General features: G+C 46.8%; 1 protein-coding gene and 1 pseudogene across 6 annotated transcripts in view; one reads left to right on the forward strand and one right to left on the reverse strand.

Moving 5' to 3' along the window:
• The window catches only part of SAMD4A (sterile alpha motif domain containing 4A), a 261976-nt gene that overhangs the window by 71889 nt on the left and 167181 nt on the right, over positions 1–22906 (reverse strand). The gene's annotated exons all lie outside the window — the stretch shown is intronic.
• Positions 7891–8167, forward strand: LOC142426072 (small nuclear ribonucleoprotein E-like; annotated as a pseudogene).

Genomic DNA, 22906 nt, shown 5'->3' on the forward strand with positions numbered 1-22906 from the left:
GAGAGAGTGGCGCACAACCTGGACCACCAAGCCTTGATGACGATATTCCCACTCAGAGCAGTCAATCCACATAAAAGACCACATGGCTGGCCCCACTATGAGGCATGACATCCTTCACTGACCCATAGCCCTACAAGAGACAACACTGAAAACACTGCAGGAATTCTGCCTGATCGAGGCAAAACACTAAGGGTGTGCAACAGAACAGCAAAGGGAACAGAGCAACGAAGTTCCCAGGGAATACCAAAAATAGACTTTGGGGCCAGGCCTTGGCACCCCATCAGATTTAACTGGAAAACACTCCTAAAGGCCAACAACCAGTCCTTGAACTAACTACAAATTTTTCTTTTTTGTTGTGTTGCATTTTGTTTTGTTGCTTGGTTTTGCTCTGTCTTATTTTTGTACATGTTATTATCTCCACATGTCTGTCTAAATAAGATAGGCTGGATAAACGATCTGGAGGAGAAACAACGGGACCGAGAGTTCTGGGGGGACATGGGAGAGGGGGAGATGACAGGAAAGGAAGTGGTTTTCACAAACCCAGGGATAAGGAAACAACAAGTGATCCCAATCGGTAGTGAGGAGGGTGTAGGAGGCCTGGTAGGACTTGATCAAGGGTAATGTAACTGAGAGGAATTGCTATAACCCAAATGAAGGTTGAGCATGATGGTGGGACAGGAAGAAAGTAAAAGGAAATAGAGGAAAGAGCTACGAGGCAAAGGGCATTTGTAGAGTTTTAAATAAAGGTGTGTACATATGTAAATATATTTAGATATGAGGATGGGGAAATAGATTTATGCACATATTTTGATAGGTTTAGTATTAAGGTAGCAGATGGACATTGGGCCTCCACTCAAGTACTCCCTCAATGCAAGAATACTTTGTTCTATTAAACTGGCATTCCATGATGCTCACCTTCCTGACACAATTGCTGAAGACAAAGCGGGCACAAAGCAAATGTGGTGAAGAAAGCTGATGGAGCCCAGGCTATCAAAAGATATAGCGTCTAGGGTCTTAAAGACTTGAAGGTAAACAAGCAGCCATCTAGCTTAGAAGCAACAAGCTCACATGGAAGAAGCACACCAGCCTATGTGATCACAAGGTGTTGAAGGGATGAGGTATCAGGCATCAAAGAACAAGAAATCATATCATTGTGAATGAGGGGGAATGCAGAATGGGAACCCAAAGCCCATCTGTTGGCAACAGGAAATCCCCTTTCAGAAGGGTCACGGGGAGGAGATGAGCCAGTCAGGGTGCAGTGTAGCAACGATGAAAATACAACCTTCCTGTAGTTCCTAAATGCTTCCCCCCTGCCCCCACTGTCATGATCCCAATTCTACCTTACAAATCTGGCTAGACCAGAAGATGTACACTGGTACAGATACGAACTGGAAAAACAGGGAATCCCGGACGGATGGTCCCTAGAGCAAATGTTTTGAGAATGAGGAGGATAACGAATGTGCAAATGTGCTTTATACAATTGATGGATGTATGGATTGTGATAAGAGTTTTAGGAGCCCCTAATATAATGATTTTTTTTAAAAAGAATGACAAATGTGTTATAGTAGGGGATTTGAAAAGCGTGTGGAAAGTGGAATGGAAGGATAGTGGAATTTTCTCATGAACTTTTTGAAGCCCCCTTGTATGGTCCTAATTCTTAGCTCCTTGCAGATCCTTAGCATCACAACTAGCAGGGCGATTTGCTGATTAAGGTGTTCATTCTTGTTTTCACTAAAGCATTCAATCTAAATGTCCAATGTAAGAAACCCACCCCCCCGCTGCCAAGTGGACTCTAACTCATATTGACCCCACGAGTGTGGGATTGTCCACAGGGCTCAAGTTCACTTGCCTCATCTTTCTCCCAAAGAGTGGCTGGTGGCTTTGAACAGCTTTTGGCTAGCAGCTGAGCACGTCATCCACTGGACCACTAGAGTGCCTCTCAAATGTAACAATACACATAAATGACCACTAAAAAAACACACACCACAACCCCAAATCAACGGCTTAGCTAATTAGAGGATCCCCCCTCCTTTTTGTTGTTAATTAAGAGAAATTATAGAGTTTGAGTGCTCCTGGCTTCTTAATTGCATTTGATTGACTCACCAGGTGATTCAAGACAAGAGGCTGAGGATTCCCACATGCTAATTTCCCCTTTCAATTCACCTTCAGCCTCTGCCCCAATTCAAAACTGCCAAGTCTCTCCCCTGTGGGTGCTGGTGCAGGGTGGGCTGGGTACTATGTGTGTAAGGCTGATTTAGTGTGGTTGGTAATTACACATAATGATTTGCGTTTTTGACTTGGCACTGCATTTTTCATTTAAACCACACAGTTCTTCTCTACCACAGAGAAACGTTGACGTAATTGCTCTCAACTCCTCTACTTGGGTGTTATAAATCAGTCCCACAATAAATGACTTCCCTAGATGCTGCACGTGTGATATGCCAGGCATAATGCAGCCCCAGGACGGTTCCCTTTAAGGATTGGGGGATTGGACAGCATTCCTTTCCTACTACATCGGAGATTCAGAGAGCTGCCGGGAGCCTTTGGACCCCCCAGCAGAAAGATCAGGCTGCACAGGTGGGGTCCAGGCCCAGGCACCTAGTGCCGAGTCGGAGGTGAGGCCTCTTTGTGATCTGTGTCTACTTCTGGATGCTCCTGCTGCCTATTATACAAATTAAACCGCTTGCACACGTGCACATGCATACGCATGTTTGTGTGTGTGTGTGTGTGTTTTGGTGGTGGTGGGTCATCTATTATCTACCTTCTGTATCTATATGTGGAGCCTGGTGGTGTAGTGGGTTAGGTGGCTAACCACAAGGTCAGCAGTTCGAAACCAACAGCCCGCTTTTCGGGAGTAAAATGTGGCTGCCTACTCGCATAAACAGTTACAGTCTGGGAAACTCACAGGGGCAGTTCTACCCTGTCCTAGAGGGCTGCTATGAGTCAGAATTGAGTTGTTGGAAGTAAGTTTTGAAGGTGGTGTCTATGAGTACGTTTAACATAGAGATTTTTCGTTCCACTTCCTATCCTGTGGCCTATCATATTGTTCACGGAGACCAGTGGCTCTCCACCTGGGAGGGGCATCACAACACCCAGGGGTTTTATTCTGACAGCCCACCACCAGACCACTTCGTTCCCAGTCTGCAGTGGAGTGCGCGGCTGTACTTTTCCATGCTCCCGCAGGTTCGCATCGGCTCACCAGGGCTGTGCCCCGGTGCTCCCCTCGAAACTGTCCCACACTCCGGACATCTCTCACCTCCCCCAGGTTGGGGAGCTGGTTGCTGCTTTCTGCCTGGTCTTTTAAAAAGCAAAATACAAACGTGGTCACTGCATCCACCAATGGCTTGATTGCTTTCTTGAGGTTCGCATGCAATATTCTGCTGAGGCCTATCTTCAGCTCACGCATTGATTGCTCTTGCCCATCATGTAAAGGAAAGATGCTTTGGCACCAGGCACAAATGACCGGCCCAACTGATACCCGGCCAGACAGTTCCCTGGGCAAATGCATCGACGCCTTGGGCCACCATGCCTTTCTCTTGTTGCCGCTGTCACTCTGCAGAAAGCACCAAGCACATTTTCACTTGGCCTGGATGTTCAGCTGGTGAGGGGCATTGCTGGTTCACAGGAGCAAAACATGGTGTTCAAGAAGCACCGGAGCCATGTGGGAGCTTGTTAGAATGGCTGGATATGGGGCCGCACCCAGACATACTGAATCATGAGCTACAGGCGATGTGTAGGTCAGTTCTACACAGGGACGTCTCCAAAGCACAGCTTTGAGGTGCTGACCTCATCACCTCCTGAGGTTAGGGAAGGGACAAACAACAACAACAAATGCAGCTTGCCAAGTGAGAAGAGATGTGGGCAGTTGAGTTGGAAGTCGGGTGGCTCTCCTGTAGCACTTTGTCTCCATTCCCTGACTGGTAGATGGTGCAGGACGGGGCAGTGTTCTGCTGTATGGTACACAGAGGGTCACTGTGAGTCGGAATCCACTCAGAGGTCCTTAAGAACAACAAAGTGCTACAGAAGTGTTTGTTCTTCGTCTCAGAGTAAGAATGACTCCACGTAAACCACCAACAAAACAATGCCAAAGTCACAGAAAGTCCTAGCTAATCTGACGTCACTCTCACAGCCTTTTCAGCAGAGTTCCCTTGGTACTAGAAGAATCTCGGATGACCTGGCTGGCTTTCGCAGATTTATGAGAGTGAATTTCCCACGATGGACTGTCACACCAAGGAGCGTCCACCTTGTTTTTTTTTCTCAGAATCTTCACCGACACTGACCAACATTTCCCTGAATCAGAATCATCTTTGATTCTGGTTCAACTTGACCTTTCTGCTCCTCCCCATACTTTAAGTGTTCAGCATATGTGATAGGTAGGTTTTATTGTGCCAACCTGGCCAATAAACACATGTGGGATTAATAAGGGCGCAGTTTAACTGAAGGGCAAAGAGATAAATGGCTTGGTGAGCCGCGCCTTTCGGTCTCTTGCTGATTATCAGTCTAGGTCTCTGTCTCAACTCGTGAGCTACACTACCTGTGGGACACCCAACCCACAGACTGTGCCGCTATCACGTGAGGTTCCTTTAAGACCTGCTTCGCCACACTACTGGGGACTGTCGGACCCTGCCATCTGTCTGACTGTTGGTGACCTGTCCTGCCATTTGCGCCTATGGCTGGACTGCCTGTATTGCTCTACAGAAGACTCAGCTGTCTGCTTCCTTGATTTGCACCCAGCAGCCCTCGTGTGTTGAAGGACTGCCAGTGTATTAACAGTCTCATGGAAGTGAGTTGAACTGAGAACTCTGTACTGCTCTGTGGACTAAATAGTTGTTTGTTTCTTATGTTGTATCTATATATCTATGTAAAATCATAAGTGTCCATAAGCGTATGTAGACACTTGACTTCACATGGGTCGGGGTTATGTGAAGTCTCTTATTTTCCACTCATGTTCTGCATCCAGAACTCTCTATATGAGACATTCCCTTTGTTCTGACATCTGTGAGCAATTCTGAGAAAACAAAGTCCTTATGGAAGAAGCGAAGTGCTTCCACGACGTTAAGAATGGCTGAGACGCCGTTACATGGTGGCGTGGCATTGGATGACTCCTGCGAGGCCCCAGGTTGCTTCTCTGTAGAATGACTAGAAGGGCCTTGGACTAGATGAATTCGTCCATCCAGCAGACATTCGTTAGGCATCCGCCATGTGCCAAGGTCTAAGAGCAGAGGGCCCACATTGGACAGCCATGACAGCCCAGGGGATCATTCCAGTTCTGTCTGAGCCAAGTCCCTGTGACACGTTGAGCATATTTGTGAAATACTGTTCTCCCTTACATTCTAGGCTCCTTTGGACAAAAAGGTACTTTTCCCACATTAATTATTTTTGCATTAAAAAAGAGTCTTCCTGAAATACTAATAGAGCATCTGCCAGGATGTCATGACAAAGGGCTGTCCATCATAGACTGGATTTGGGGAAAGAGATCCCCCAAGCCAAACTCACTGCTATCAAGTAGATGCTGACTCCCAGTGACCTCATGCGGCAGGGCAGAACTGCCCCTGTGATTTTCTGAGACTGTAACCATGTATAGGAGTAGAAAGCCCCTCTTTCTTCTGTGCAGCTGGCTGGTGATTTTAAACCTCTGGCCTTGCATATCACAGTCCAAGATGAACCAGGACACCACCCCGGCTCCTTGGGGAAGGGAAGCACTGATTTATTTCACTCCTGGCCCACCCCAAAGCTCTTATTTCTGCGAGCACATCAGGCTCCCAGGAAAGGGTGCGCGGATAGATGAACTCTCTAACTCCTTCCTTTGTTGCCTTCTTGTTTGCCCTGGGCCCAGGATGCTGTCCTCTCCCTTCCCAATATGCCACCCCAAGAGGCGCATGCTTGCAGATCAGCCCTTCTTCTGGGCCCTTCCTCCTCTGACGGAGAGGACGCGCGGAGGAAAGCGACGCATAACAAAGCGCGCGTAAGCAGGGCTGTGGGGTTGCACACGTGACAATTGTTGATTTGGAAAATGTTTCTTAGGCATGGTTTTGCTGCAGTAATTTTTGTGGCACCAGCTTTCTTGTTCCTCCATTTCAGACAGGGAGCTGAGGTGCAGAGAAGGTTAAGAGTCTTGTCATAGGTCACACAGGTAAGAAGTGGCAAGATGTAAGATTCAAAATTCAAGGCTTTTTGACCAGCAAAACTGTGTTCAAAACCCCACCACCACATTGCGTCTCACTGCAGAAAGAATGCTGGGCCTTTAGGCTCTTGGCCCTGGTGTGAAACACTATCCAGAGGCTGGAGCAAACCCATTAGCTCCTGGGGGCCTTGATGTACTCACCTTGAAAATAGTGATGACAATGGTAACCCCTTTTCTATCTCATAGGACTGTTGTGAAGATCATGTGAGATGGATGCTGCCTGGATCATCCTTGTCCCACTATCTAATCGATCTATTGGTCTGTCTGCCTGCCCATTTGTTTGTCTATCTGTCTGTCCGTCCATCCATCCATCCATACACCTACCACTCACCTGTTCACTCAATTCATTATCCATCTACCCATCCAATATTTGATGAGCATCTGCCCTGTGCTGGGCATATTTGGGTGCATAAAACCCACTGAGACAATGGTTGGTAAATGAAAAATATTGCCACTACCTTCTTAGAATAAGAGGTTTCAGCTAACCTAATTCACTCATTCAGCACACAGTCCATGGAGTGTCTACCGGCACAGGGCACTGGACTAACAACCAGGACTACAAATGCCGAAGAGAGGAGGCGAGTACACAAAAGACAGGGCCACACAGATGCAAACCGCATCTTCTCACCATTTATGAAGCCAGCGTCGTCTATCATTTAGAAACTCCCGGCAGCTAGGAGCTGCCAGGCAGCGTGAATATTATAAGTAACACTTTGCATGAAGATGAAGAATTGCTGAAGGAGGGGGAAAAATTTTTTTAGGTGATTTCCATTCATTTATCACCGCATCCCAAGGACGGAGGGGGAGTTTCTGCGAAGGTGGTAAATGCACCAGACCAAGATGCCTGTCTGGACCCTGGGCCTCCACTGCAGAGGGCTGGTGTCAGGGGAAATACAGGAACGTCAAAAAATGCTCATCTCCCTTGGTGCTGTGGTCAATGTCCATATTGTTCCCTTGTCTCTTCCAGGCCATCATGGAAGATCTGTGACTCTGAGAAGCAGAAAGATCCCCTGCAGTGGAATTAGAATCCCCCATTCAACCACATGGAAAGTATCTCATCTCCAGGTGGGTTTTCCTCAAAAGGTTCACCAGACGGACGCTCTGGGTCTTGCATGGGTGTGTTGAGGGCAGAGCCATGCAGTGTCCGCATGAAAAGCCCACCCTGGATCTATGCATTTTCAAGGAAATGCAGGGAGAACAGCAGACATAAGAGAAATCACTGAGATTCCCCACCCCAACGTCCTCTTTCTTTAAAAACCAAGATAACCACTGTTTCCCCAAATGGGAAGCTGGGCCCTGGTCAGGGATGGCTCCTTTTGGAATGACCACCCTGACTCACTCAAGCTGGCTGGTGAGCATGAGAGGGGCAGTCACGCCCTCAAGATAACTGGTGGAATGCAATGCCAACATGCTATTGACAGAGAGGCGCTTGCCTGTTGTGGACGGGCCGGTGGAGCTGGTCCTGTTGGGGCAGCACTACATTTCTTGGTTCTTTCTCTAAGAACATCATCTTCAGAAGCCTCCCAAGTGTCAATAACACTGACATCTGTCCCTCTTATTTACTTCCAACTATTTCCAAATTTTACAACTTTACAGCTGAAAACAACTTTAAAAATAGGATTAGGGACTTTGGTTTCCGGGTTGGGATTCCGAAAGCTGCTTTTTTTAAGCTAGCATGACGGCTCTGTGTAGTCTGAGCTTCCACCATGGCGGACCGGGGCCTTGACCAGAAAGTGCTGAAGGTGAGGTGCAGCCCAGCCCCTTCAACCTCAACTTCAGATGCTTGCAAAATAGATGCCTGGTTCAGGTGTGGCTCGATCAGCAAGTGAAGATGTGGGGAGAGGGCTGTCTCGTAGACTTTGGTGAGTATATGAGCCTTGAATTAGATGCTGCAGAAGAGCTTCATTCTGAAACACAGCCAAGCAAACAACGGAACACCTGAAAGGAGATCACATTTCTCTGCTGCAAAGTGTGTCCGAGTAGAAATGACGATGGACGTGAGAAGGTGAGGGCAAGAGCTCCCTCACCCCCTTTAAAGTGCCCTTTGTTATGACTATAGTTCTAAAACATGTGCCCATATTGTTTCCATTACTCTTAGGTTCTTACTGAACCACAATACACGGCTTCCATGGGATATATATATATATATATATATATATATATATATATATATATATATATATATATATATATAAATTAAGAAGTATCTGACTCATTCCTCTCATTTTATCAATTAAGGAATAAGGGGTCTGGACAGATAGGGCAATTACCCAGAGGCACTCTATAGAGTTGCGATGGCCATCAAGTTGACTCCAGTTCACGTGGCTCCCGTGTGTCGCAGAAGAACTGGGCCCCAGGGAGTTTTCGGGCCGGTTTCACCCAGTGACTGCAGGGTCCCTCTCAGCAAGTGCTTCTGCATGGACCGACCCCTCCGCCAGCCGAGCATGTTCACAGTTTGCCTCACCCAAGGACTGGAGCTAAGACTCAAAACCAGAAACACACCAAACTCACAGCCTCTGAGTCGATTGCAACGCATCGGGACCCTTGAGGCCAGAGTAGAACTGCCCCTTGCGAGAGGATTTCTGAAACCATAACTCTTTAGAGAAAGTTTCATCTTTCTCTCCTGCGGAGCAGCTGGTGGTTTTGAACTGCTGGCCTTGTGGCTAGCAGCCCAATGTGTAACCACTATGCAACCGGGGCTCCAAAGCTAATACTAGAGCCTTGATTTACTTGGTTTTCATGGTTGGAGAGCATCATACAGCCAACTGTATCAATACACTACTTCTAGTAGAAGATGAGGCCTGTGATCTAAAACAGAGTTTCCCTCAGTTTCCATCAAAGTCAGATGCTGCCGGACCCAAATGTTGGGGCCTACCAATCTGGACAAGAGCCTCAACTGTGTGCCCTAAACACAGCAAGGGTTAAGACCTCCTTCCAAAGGATGGGAGGAAGGTTAAGTCCAACCATCGCTACAAAACCATGGAAACCTTTTTGTTTAAAAGTATCCAAATGTGAAGCTGTTGTTTCTCAGCATATGGGAGTCGCTACACTTCTCAAAGCGGTGTCTGCATCCCTCTAGTCCTCCCTCCAGGAACCCGGGCTTTTCCATTTACACCATGGCCAGAGCCTCCACACTGTGCTCCACTGACAGACTGGTGCAGTTTGGGGAACAACGGGAAGGCGGAAGGGGCAGGATCAGGGCAGTAGGACAGATGAGATGTTTGCCGGTGACATTGTCCAAGGGCAGCCCTGCTACCCTGGAAGAATGAGCATGTGCAGCATTGCTGCGATAGAAAAAAATGCTGAGTACAACTTTTCATGGTCTCCTCCTCAACCAACACATTGTTCAGCTTTCTTAAAACTATTGAATAACAAGTCCCTGCGATGGTCTCATGTCCTTCGAGAAAATCTACCAAGATTACTCCTTTGGAATCCCCCCAAATGTCACCATAGCCTTCTCAGCTGATCTCTCTGCCTTGAATTTTTGTTTTTCCTGCCCTGAATTTAACTGGCCCAGCAGATCCCCCGGGAAAGCCACTGCCTTGATTATACCAGCAGTTCTCAACCTGTGGGTTGCGACCCCTTTGGGGGTCGAACGACCCTTTCACAGGGGTCTTAGGAACCGAGACACCGCTCTTCTATCCACCTCCAGGCAGGTCCACCCACATGCAGATACGCTCACATATAAGTACCTGGCCTAAAGACTGTTACCCATGCTACATCATGCTTCAAGGCAAAATTTTATTGACTTGTCATTAGAAAGAAATATTTCACAATATATAACTACATATTGTTGTGATTAATCACTATGCTTTAATTATGTGCCATTTGTAACAATGAAAATACATCCTACATATCATATATTTACATTATGATTCATAACAGTAGCAAAATTACAGTGATGAAGCAGCACTGAAAATAATTTGATGGTTGGGAGTCACCACAACCTGAGGAACGGTATTAAAGGGATTCGGAAGGTTGAGAACCAGTGGATTAGACCTTTGTTGGAAGGGACGGAACACTGGGGTGTGGTGGTTGTGCAGAGGGCTGTTAACTGCAAGATCAGCGGTTCTAAACCACCGGCCGCTCCTCGGGAGAAAAAGAAGGCTTTCTACTCTCATAAACAGTTACGGTCTCAGAAACACACAGGGGAGCGTTCCACCTTGTCCTATGGGGCTGCTGAGAGTCTGAATCAACTCAATGGCAGTGAGTGAGGCTTTTTGGGAAGGCACCCTGCTGAGATGGAGAGAGTGACTTATGGAGAGAACTTGCCTGCTGCCGTCCAGTGATCACAGAGACGGGTTTAAACGCCGTTGCTTGGAATAAATCAGTGCCTTTAGGGAGTGGACCCCAGAAGCAATACTGTTTGACTCGCTCTATGTCACTGGGCCTTCTTTTTACAATTAGAGCTGCTGTGTAGCCACCCGAGGCTGGGAATTCGCTGGTTTGAGCATTCCGGGTGCCCTTCCGGCTCATCTTGGAGCCACACCCGTCTAGCCACTCTCCACTCAAGGCCGGATTTGAAAGCCTTTCGTTTTTGCCAACTGGTTGGAGAGACTGTTACGCCTGATGGTGAAGTCACTATTGACTTCAAAGTGCTGACCTCTGTTTGGTGACCTGTGTCACCAAAGCTCTGACCTGTGTTTCCATTAGAGTTAATCCTATACTTATCTAATTCTATGATTTTCATTACGACAACATGTTTGCAGAGGTACACAACTGTGGTGTCTATATGTAGACTTAGTGCCACTTAACTACTTAATTCTGTATTTAATGAATAGACCAATTGGCCATTTAGATGCATAGCCATCGAGTCAATGCAGACTCATAGTTCTACCCTGTCTTGTGGGGTCACTATGAGTCAGGACAGGATAGAACTGCCCAGTGAGTTTCCAAGACTGTCGCTGTTTATGGGAGTAGGAAGCTCCATCTTTCTCCCACAGACCTGCTGGTGGTTTCAAGCTGCTGACCTTGAGGATCGCAGCCCAATGCATAACCACTATGCTACAAGGGGCCCACTGCCATTTGAAAAGACCAAATCTTTCCCCAGGAACATACCTGCTGTAAGGCCCCGGGCATTGGAAAACATTTTCTTATTTTCAGCTAATTTATAGCTCAGAAGGTTAATGTGCTCAGCTCCTAACAGAGAAGGTGGAACTGAGAGTCCACTCAAAGGCCTGGTGATCTACTGCTGGAAAATCAGCCATTGAAACCCTGTTCTTCTCCGACATTCATGGGGTCTGGCATGTAACGAAACAGGACCATGAGGTTTTAGCGTCTCAAAAAGCCTCCGGCATCACTTTATCTTTCTGTTCTCCCTGCTCTAGTTCTGTGTCAGCTTCTACCTGATTGTGTGGTCTTCAGGCACGCTTTTACCTACTAAATGCAAGTCTTCCTTTAATGGTTAGAACCAGGCAGCACCTGGTTATCAAGATCATTATCAAGAAAAGTGGGGGCTTGACTCGGGTGGGGACCCTAGAGGAGACCCTCCTCATCAGAGGTGTGAGTGCGCAGAGAGATCAAGTCTTCCCTCCTTAAAATGAACGGCACTGAGCAGCATGAAGTTTGGCATCACTACTGAACCCTCAAAGACCGATAGAATTATTGACTGAGCTGTGTACATTGTGCAAAGAGGTCCGTGTAGGCATGAGTGTTCATGCATCCAGCCATTCATTTATTCCTTTAACAAACATTTACTGAGCATCTAAATATCCCAGGCAGTGTTTGAGAGCACAGGAGAATGTGATCGCCAAGACCAGGTTCCTTATCTCTGGGAATCTAGACTCTAGTGGGGGAGATAGTTAATGAACAAATAAGCAAATTAACATTAAGTTCCAGTGTATGCATTCCTTGTGGAAACTCACGAAAATGACAGCACAGACATCGGCCTGTGACGACAGAGAACACGAAGAGGAGAGGAGAGGAGAGGGAGGGGAGAAGTGGAGAGGGGAGGGGAGGGAATGGGAGGGGAGGAGAGGAGCACGGGTATGAGTGGAGCACTGACGTTAACCCGATGTTGGAATGTAGAAAGCAGGTACCTCTGGTAACTGACTCAACACACCAAAGAAAGGTTTCACTTCTGTCCATAGCAGTTTATGGGACAGAACTACCAGGAGCTTTGAACTAGGAGACCAGGTACCTCTGAAAACATGGGCAACCTCCCCCCAGAAGAATTTATTTCACAGGACGGCATTGAATCTGCAGCTCCGGGAGAAGGACATATCTGATCGGAGCACACAGGTGCTGATGAAGGGGGAGGAGGAGAGAGTGGAGCACATCCTGGCCCACCAGGCCTTGAGAACAATGACCCCAATTAGAGCAGCCAGTCCACAGAGAGGACCACATGGCCAGCCCCACTATGAGACATGATGCCCCTCACTGACCCATAGCTCTAAAGAAGACAACACCTGAGACAGTGTGGGAATTGCACCCGATCTGATCCTGCCACACCAAGGCAAAACACTAAGGGGGTGCAACAGAACAGCAAGGGAATGGAGCAGCGAGGTCCCCAGGGAATGCTGAAGGTAGACTTTGGGGCTAGGGCATGGTGCCCCAACAGACTGGATTGGAAAACACTCTTAAAGTCAACAAACAATCCTTGAACTAACTACAAGCTTTTCTTTCTTGTTTTGTCATTGGTTTGTTGTATATTGTTCTTTGGTTTTGCTCTGTCATGTTTTTGTGCATGTTATTATCTCTGCAGATCTGTCTAAATAAGATAGGCTGGATGAACAATCTGGAGGAGAAAACAATGGGACTGACAGCTCCAGGGGGACATGGGAGAGGGGGATGTGGGGGGAAAGGAAGTGGTGTTAACAAACCCAGGGACAAGGAGAACAAGTGATCCAAATTGGTGGTGATGAAGGGGTGGGAGGCCTGGTAGGGCATGATCAAGAGGAATGTAACAAAAAGGAATTGCTGAAACCCTGGTGGGGACTGAGCATGATAGTGGGACAGGAGGAAAGTTAAGGGAAATAGAGGAAAGTTAAGGGAAATAGAGGAAAGACATGTACATATGCAAATACATTTATATAGGAGGGTGGGGAAATAGATCTATGTGCATATATTTATAGGTTTAGTATTAAGATAGCAGAAGGACATTGGGCCTCCACTCAAGTACTCCCTCAATGCAAAAATACTTTCTTCTATTAAATTGGCATTCTATGATGCTCACCTTCCCAACACAACCACTGAAGCCAAAGCGGGTGTATAAGCAAATGTGGTGAAGAAAGCTGATGGTGCCCGGCTATCAAAAGATCTAGCATCTGGGGTCTTAAAGCCTTGTAGGTAAACAAGCGGCCATCTAACTCAGAAGCAACAAAGCCCACATGGAAGAACACACCAGCCTGTGTGATCACGAGGTGTTGAAGGGATCAGGCACCATCAGTACAAAAAAATCTTACCATAGTGAATGAGGGGGGAAGTGCGGAGTGGAGATCCAAAGCCCATTTGTAGGTGGCTGGAGATCCCCTTGAAGAGGAGTCTCGGAGAGGAGATGAACCAGACAGGGTGTGATGTAGCACCGATGAAAAATACAACTTTCCTACTTTCCTCGTGTTCCTAAATGCTTCCTCTAACCAACCCCCCCCCCACCTCCGCCCCCACTATCATGATCCCAATTCTACCTTGCAAGTCTGGCTAGACCAGACGATGGACACTGGTACAGATAGGAACTAGAAACACAGGGAATCCAGGGTGATGATCCCTTCAGAACCAGTGGTCTGAATGGCAATACTGGGAGGGCAGAGGGAGGGTGAGTTGGAAAGGGAGACCTCCTCCCTGGGGGATGAACAACAGAAAAGTGGGTGAAGGGAGACATCAGACAGGGAAAGATATGACAAAATAATAAGGTATAAATTATCAAGGCATTCATGAGGGAAGGGGGAGTGGGGAGGGAGGGAAAAAATGAGGACCTGATGCCAGGGGCTTAGGTGGAGAGCAAATGTTTTGAGAATGATGAGGGCAAAGAATGTACAAATGTGCTTTACACAATTGATGTATGTATGGATTGTGGTAAGAGTTGTACGAGCCCCTAATAAAATGATTTTAAAAAAAGAAAGAAAAAAGAAAACATGGGCAGGATGGGGCTGGAAATAAGAGGCTTGGTAGAAAATTAGGCTGAGGGAAGCCCTGAGATTCTCTCTTCCACCCACAAACTAGGCAATTGCCACTCTAGCAACTTTCTCACGGCCAGACTGGTAGCCAGGCTAGTACCTTCTCAGGAGGCTGGAGGATTCTTCTGGGGGGGGGGGGGCGAAGACTAGTCTAACAGCAGGGAACTAGAGATGATGATGTGTGAGAGCCCCCAGGAAATGGTCACCTTATCTCCCCCCTGGTGAAACCCACACAGCTTTCAGTACCATCCTCTTCAATGAAAAGGAAAACCAAGCGGGCGGGCGACCAAAAAAAATCCAGGAAGAAACTGCAATATTTTCAGAGATACTAGAAAGATTTCATAGACACAAAACGTGCGCGGAATAGCAAGTTGGATCAATCGAGGGAGCTAAGCCCACAAGAGGGACGGGGCAGAGGCAACAAAGTTCCTCTGCCTACTTCTTTCCCAAGTCAGGACTCTTCAGTCAGCGACCCAGCAGGCGGCTCATTTCTCTTAGCCCGCACCCCTTAGAGAGGCAGAGAGATTTCACAGGGTAGGATGCCCAGAAATAAAAAACCGTTTACCCAATATGTTGAAATGGCATCACTGCAGGGGGATGGGGCGGGGTCTTTGACAATCATACAACTGGACAAAGACATCAAAATCCCACCAGGATCTGTGACCAGTGGGCCCCACACAATGGGAAGTGGGTGACACCAAGCCCAGTCAGTGACGCTACTGGGTAAAGTTGGAAACCTTTCCTGCAGGCAAAAACAACCATCTAGGTCAGCGGTTCTCAACCTTCCTAATGCCGTGATCCTTTCATACAGTTCCTCATGTTGTGGTGACCCCCAACCATAAAATTACTTTCATTGCTACTTCATAACTGTCATTTGGCTGTTATGAATCGGGCGACCCCTGTGAAAGGGTCATTGGACCCCTAAAGGGGTCACGACCCACAGGTTGAGAACCACTGATCTAGGGGAAGGAATTTCAACAACTCTCTTGCATGTAATCAAAAGACTTTGAGAGTAGGAACCTTGAGTGTATAAAGCTTCTTGCGGTTCCTGAACCATTTAGTCCTCATTGGGCGGTCCAAAGTGCAGAGTGCTGGTTAAGAATAGGAACCAACTCAACCCACTGCCATCAAGGTGATTCTGACTTACAGTGATCCACCTTCAGTTTCCGAGACTGCCCTCTACGGGAGCAGACAGGCTGGTGGTTTTGAACCACTGACCTTGTGAGTAACCCAACCCATACCCAGCAGTGCTTCAGGGCTCTGAGAATAGGAATATATATATCCTTCTTGCCTGGTCACTTAGTGGCTCTTTTGTTCCAGTAGCAAAGACCCACGAAGCAAGCAGGAACTATTTTACTCGCTCTGTTCTTTAAAAAACAAACACGCATTTCCCTGTTGACCTTTCTAAGAAGTGTACGGTTGAGCTGCCCACGGATGGACGGCAGCTCACGCGTGGAGGAGGAGACGGATCCTTACATGGAGCCATCTGACCCGGCGCTTCCGGAGCCCGTCTCCCGGCGCAGCTTGTCCGCTGCCCTGCAGTTAGCCCGCTCTCTCAACTGCATACAGATGGGCGGCCAGTGGAAGATGAGGAGGAGCAAATAAAAATTATGCAGCTGTCTCCAGCTGGACAGAGAAGACCACCTGCAGCGCCCTCGGAGAAGAAGCGTGCCTGCAGAAAGCTCTAAATTCCTTCCTTACAAATCTCAGAGGTTGAGAGGGAGCCTTCCAGCGACACTTCATTTGCTAGCAAGACACCCACTTTCTCCAAGTATCGACAATACTCATTTCTGGGCTGACAGTGAGCTGTGCCATCAGCGAGGCTTCCTCTGGAATTGAGCATCCGCCGCTCAGACTCACTTCTAGGAATCAGTGGGTCTTAATCACGTTCCTATCAGCTTCCTACACAAAGTGGAAACATTTTGGAAAGGCCAGAGCTCTCTGAAAGCGTTGATGCATGGCACGCAATGCTTGGAGTTTCCAGATGAAACTGGAGCTACAGTGCTGATAAAGCAAATAAATGTACACATGTGGTCATTTTCACCCAAGGGTGCCACTGCTGTGCTTGTCCTGAGCCCGGCCTTCTAGACGGAACCTAGCGTACAACATTCCGCCGGAGATTCAGGCTATGCTGCTAAACCGCGTAGAGCTCATGACAGGATCACGGGCACAGAATCAGTTCGTGAATAATGATGAACATATGTGAACCATTCCCATTCTCAGAACTTGCCTCCCTCCGGTCTAACGACTACTCCCAAATTCTTGCGTGTTTCCAAGCACGCTGCGGTCTTGAGCACACTCCCAACACAGCCAGTGGGCGCAGGCCCTGCAGCACGCTGGCCAAGTGTCCTGTCAACCACGTTCCTCTGCACCTTCTTGCTCTCTGGTTCCTGAGCACTTCTGGCATTAGTAACAGCCTGAGGGGGAGGGGCAGCTACCACCTTCCTCACCCCCACCTGTTATGGACTGGAAAGGAACTCTTCATCCTGGATGGAATTCCATTTGGGAATAGGACTTTCTTTGTTATGTCAATGGAGCAGTGCCAACAAAAGGTATCTTCTAAACCTCATCACCTAAAGATCAGCCTAGTTACAGAGACAAACCCACTGTCACTGAGTCCATGGCGACTCATCGAGACCCAGGAGGACAGGCTAGAACTGCCCCTGTGAGTTTCCAAGACCGCATGCTTTCCAGGAGTAAAATGTCCCTGTCTTCCTTCCAAGGAGCAGCAGGTGGTTTCGAACTGCTGGCCTTGCAGTTAGGAGCCCAGCACATAACCACTACTCCACCAGAGCTCCCAATCTGAGACTATAAATCAATTTTATAAAAAAGCTTTCTTAAAAATTTAAACAGTATTTATTTTAAAAACATGAAAACCTCTTAAGATCCATATCCAAGAGTGGGATAAAGTGCATGTATTATATTAAATCAGACTTTGAAAGTATGCAGATTTATTCTTACTTAATATATATGAACGGGAAATTTTCATTTTTTTCCCTTAGTCTCACCATGACTTGAGCACTTTGCCTTCTTTTGAATGGCGACTTGTGTGACTTTAAATCTTTATGGGAGGAGACGGCCTCATCTCCTTCCCAAGAAGCTGATGGATTTGAACCAGCAACTTTTTCGTTAGTAGTCCAATACCGTCTTCCTCCCGTGGTCACCAGGGCTCACCCAGACAAGCAAACAGCAACAGGGGAGGTGGAGAGAGCCACTCACAGTGGGCTTACAGAAGCAGAGACAGGATCTTCTCCCAGAGCTGACAGAGAGTGAGCTTTCCCCGCAGCCGGCGCCCTGATTCTAGCCCTCCTGAGAGAAAATAAACTCGTCTTCTTTAAAGCCACCCAGTTTGTGATATTTCTGTCACAGCAATGCTAAGAAGTGAAGACATTATCCCACATCATATAAATGTAGTGAGCTCAATACAGCAAAATAAAACAAACAAAAATTGCAATTTAACCAGAGAACTAGTTGCAAAGAAATCACCTCAGGAAATTTTTTCGAGTTTTACTTTAAATGCTTTTTAGATACTTTAAATACTTAAATCAAAACTGCAGGAATTGGGGATTTTACCCTCAGATATTAAGAATTGCTACTAATGAAGATTACTTAGAAACCCAGCTCATACTAAAAAATAATAATTTTAGTTAATATGAATGCAACATCTGGACGGGCAAGGTTTCGTTTGTTCTGCCGTACGTATGGTCATTATGAGTCAGAACTGACTCAATGGCACTTAACATGAATTTAAAACTCAGATGTTTAAAAAATGTTTAAGTTTGTATTAGTCTAGGTAGATGAGAGAAACAAATTCATAGACACTCACTCATATGTGTATAAGAAAGAGGTTTATATACAAGAGCAATTGATTATTGAGACAACATGCCAGCCCAGTCCAGATCAAGTCCATAAGTTTGATATTAACCCATCTGTCCGATATCAATCTATAAATTCTCTTCAGACTCACGAAATACATGCAATGATACTGAGTGCAGGAAGGTAACAAGCCAGTGGGTAGAAAGTCTTGTGGATCCAGTGGCATTGTAAGCATCTCAGCACTGGTGTGGGTCTCCGTGTGGCTTTTCCAGCTCAAGGCTGTGGCTACATCAGCATAGTTCCATCAGGCTTATTGTCAGTACTGTCTCAAGGGGAGTGAGCATGTGTCCCGCCTCCAATAGGCTATTTATCAGCTTAGCACTTCCAAATGAGGTCATCAAGCTGTGACCTAATTGACAGACTAAACTCCACCCTTTCACTCTTAAGTCTCAAATTGATAACATTATGTAACTACCACAGTTCTTAATTTTTATAACAATTTTTATTGTAAATTATGATTAGGTGGGGGTTTCTATTTCAGATCATTAGCATTCTATTCAACAATTTAAATCACCAATCAATTCCCCCCCCCCACTGAGTTTACCCCTCAACCACTCTGATTTCTCTTCTCCCCTCTCCCTCTTGTGGACCGCCATCTCCCATTTCACCCAAGCTAACAGCCATCAAGTCTAGTCCACTCGGAGGAAGTTTATAAGGATGTAGTCATACCTCGGAGATACTGCGGTTTGGTTTCCATTGCCTCAATAAATCCAATGTCGCAATACAGGGAGCTATCTGAATTTGCTGGTTTCCCAGTGCAGATACTAGTTATGTTTACAGTACACTATAGTTTATTAAGGGTGCAATAGCACTGCTGAACTCGTTACTAAAATATGTCACATGGACACAAAGTGAGCACATGCCTGCATGTGCCAGAAGTCTCCACAGTATGCGTTCACTTGCAATGCTTCCCCATTGGACCCATGATACATTAGGAGAGTTTGTCATTCCTGGCCTTAACACTTGGTAATTTAATTTCCAGGTTCTGGCCCAAAGTGCTGGGTGCCACACCTTTCCACCTATGTGAACCAGAGTGACGGCCTCTCTGAAAACTGAATCTGGGAATATAGGTCTAATCTTACTTGGATTTGGGTATAAGGCAGCTGCGTTTTGTTTTGTTTTTTAGTCTAAAATGAATTGTAACTTTTGAAACAGAGCCCACGGGTGGCATTCCAAAACTTCCACTATGGAAATAACTTTGCTGAACATGAACAGAACCGGTGACACGCTCCCCGAAAACAAGGAGCCCAAGGAGCCTTAATGCTCTTCCAAAGGGATCCATCACAACCAGGTCACATTCGCTAAGCAAGAATGGACTTCAAGTGGCCCGTGGTCCATGCAGTGGGCTATCTAACTTGGTGGTCCTGTTTCTGCCTCCAATGACAAGTCTTTTCTTTAAGGTCAGGACAGAGAATCCACATCTGTAATTGCCATCTACTCAGGCGCTTCAGCCTCACCAGCATCTGTACTTGGAACGTTTGCTCACTTCCTCTCCTGCCAGGAACCAGGGAACTCACAGAAATGTCCTTCCGGTTCATGAGCAAACCCATTTGCTTTGAAGTTATCAAATCACCTTTATCGTGCATTATTTACTCCAGGCTAAATCACCTTAAAGGTGTTTTCTTTTAGACTCTCTAATCCCCTCCCTCACTTTTCTTCACTAACATCTCCAGCGGCTATTGTTTTATATATGATCTTACTTTTGTATTTTAAGAGGTAATAAATGGAATTGTACTAACATCAAAGGGCAGAATGAAACGTGACTCTCCTCCCTAGCCCCTCTGCCACACGTCCCAATTCCATGTGCTGCTTCTCATGTGGTTTATAAATGCAGGTGGGAGGGGAGGCCAAAATCCTACCTGTTGCCTAGGTGGCAGACAGTGCTCTGCGTGGCTTTGACATCCACAGTCGTGAGCCTCAGCCTACCCCAATACAACAGCCCTACATACTCATGGTCAGCGCTCCGTGGCTTCTAGGTTTTTCTAGCTTGAAAGCAGAGAGTGAGAGTGCCATGAAGCCTCGGTAGGAGTTACCCAGCCCAGCACCTTCACAAAAAGGCAGGCCCCAGAGTCTGAGACCCTGCACTGAGAGGGAGAGGGAATCTCCGAACCCACTGCCCTTTCTCTGGGGAGTGCCCATTCCTGGTTTCCTGGTCCTCCTGGGACTGAAGACCCTTCCCTGGCCTATCTCTTTACATAGCCACATGGATTCCTCGCCAATCCTCTGCTATTAGTAAAGAAAAATTATACAACTGAATAATCATACATTTTATTATGACATTTAATGGTGATTCCTCTTAGCAGTGAATTCCAGAGAAGTAGCATTGACACAGCTTTACCACAGTCGTTATTCTGCCGGTCGATTTTAAAGTATTTAGCAAGCTCTGTCACTGGGACAAACCTTCAGGGAGTCCTGTAGTTGTGTAAAGTTGAGTTAGAGTGGCTTGGTTTCAATTCAGCACACTGGAATTGATCATGGAACTGCACTAGGGAGTCGACGCACCACAGTCGACTGCAGCGTATGAGCTGGTGGAATAAACTCAAAACCCAAACCCACTGTCTTCGAGTCGGGGTAGCACTGCTTCTGTGGGTTTCTCAGACTAACTCCTATGGAATAGCTGGTGGTTGGGAACGGCTGACCTTGCAGTTAGCAGCCCAACACCTAACTACCATGCCACGGGGTTGCCTCGTGGATAATTGTTATCCACATTAACTAGTGCAGTAATGACAACAATTACAGTCGCAATGAGGGCTGGCAGCTATTGCCACCACTTGTCTGTTGGACTGTCACACTGGTAAGCCTCTGATGTTTCAAACACCAGCAGGGCCACCCATGGCAGGCAGGCTTCAAAGGAGCGTCTGTAATAAGACAGACTAGGGAGCAAGGTCTGGCGATCTACTGATGAAAAGTAGTTAAAGAAAACCTTACGGAGAGAACAAAATGCTGCCCAACCGGACTCAAAGGTGCCAACCGTTGTGCGGATGGCAAAGGACCAGCACGCTGTGTTCCATCAGACACAGGTTTGTCGTGAGTCACACAACTGGCCCCACAGCAGCTAACCACCACCACCATTTATGAATTATGTCCCACCGGCCTTCTACACATTCCTCATGGATCCTTCAACCCGAGGCGCTCTCGCAACTCCTCTGCGCTCCCTGGGGGAACCATCAGCACTCTCCTTCCCTTGTACCCCTTGCGGTGCCCGGGTGCCCGGGCTCACTGCCGCCTGGAGGCATTGAGGCATGGCATGGTGCTTCCGCCTCCCTGGGTTTTTGTAGGCTGACTACTAGGCAGCTGTTCTCAAACCTTTTGGGGCTGGTTGTTCTCACGGCTGTAAATGTGTAATTTTAAGAAGTATCACAGAAACAGATGAAATATGAGCTTAAAACTTAATTGCATAAAATGTAATTAAATGCTTTAGACATAGTCAATAACTGATGTTACTTTTAAAATGCACCATTGAATTCAGTGTGGGTGAAAAAAACATAAGCTCAATTATACACATAAAAGCCAGGAACGCGCTAGAAAAATGCTAGAAAAACCGTATGCGCTGATTGTTTTTGCAAATGACGTCAAGTCCCTGCCCCAGTCTGAAGAAATCGCAGACAATCACGGACCAAGGGTGATGTACACGGGCAAGACCAAAGAGCAGCCTTAGCCAGGGCCCTGTTATCCCAGGAATGGCCGTCACCCTTTACCAAAAGATGTCAAGTTTTCATTAAAATAATGCGGTTACACTATTATCTCCTTTTATGATTCCCTTCAACTAAGTCCGCACTCTTCCCCCCCCCCCCCAATGCATCAACAAGCCATCTTGATCACATCAATTAAAGGAGCTGTTGAGTCTTAAAGACGCTCTGGTGGCACTTTGGTTAAATGCTTGGCTGTGAATGGAAGGTCCAAGCCTACTCGAGAAGATTAGTCTAGAAAACTATAGGGGGGGGGGAGTTCTATCCATCACATGGGGTGCCTCACGGCGAGGCAAAATTCACTCGAGAACACCTAACTCCTCCTCCTGAATCTACTCCCTTTTTCAGAGGAGAAAACATGCTTGGAGGTCAAGGCACTTGACCATGATGCACACATAGGTATCAATGGAGCTAGTACTTAAAACCAAGCCAACTGAAATCAAAGCTATATTTTTAACCTTGATCGAGATAATCTCATAGCTAGTGGTAGTTACATAATCTGGTGTCAATTTGGGACTTGGAAAGATTAAGAGGGAAGGGGTGGAGTCTAGTCTGTCAATCGGATCAAACCAAATGAGGCCTCTGTGTGGGCATGGCTTTCTTCTTGGAGTTCTGGTTGTTTCTCTTTAGAGGTGGGAGAACCTCTCTCTGCTCACTCCCTGGGAGACATCACGACTGACAAGACACATGGAACTAACTAGTGCCCTGAGCTGGGGAAGCCACATGGCCCTACCCTGATGCAACCACACCTCTGAAGCCAGAGAAGCCCCATAGAGACCCCTGCCAGCTCTGAGATGCTTACACTGCCACTGGATCCAAAGACTTTCTACCTACTGGCTTGTGATTGCCCTGCATTCGGTGTCATTGCCTGTGTTTCTTGAGTCTAAAGAGGACTTTATCGATTGGTATTGGACATGAGGGCTGATATCAGACTTATGCGCTTGGACTAGACTTGGTTGGGATGTTTTCTTAATATACAATTAATTATTCTTTACATAAAACTCTCTCATACACATATGAGTGTGTACATGGTTGTTTCTCTA

Source organism: Tenrec ecaudatus, chromosome 14 (genome assembly GCF_050624435.1).
Source record: "Tenrec ecaudatus isolate mTenEca1 chromosome 14, mTenEca1.hap1, whole genome shotgun sequence".
NCBI classification, from domain to species: Eukaryota; Metazoa; Chordata; class Mammalia; order Afrosoricida; family Tenrecidae; genus Tenrec; species Tenrec ecaudatus.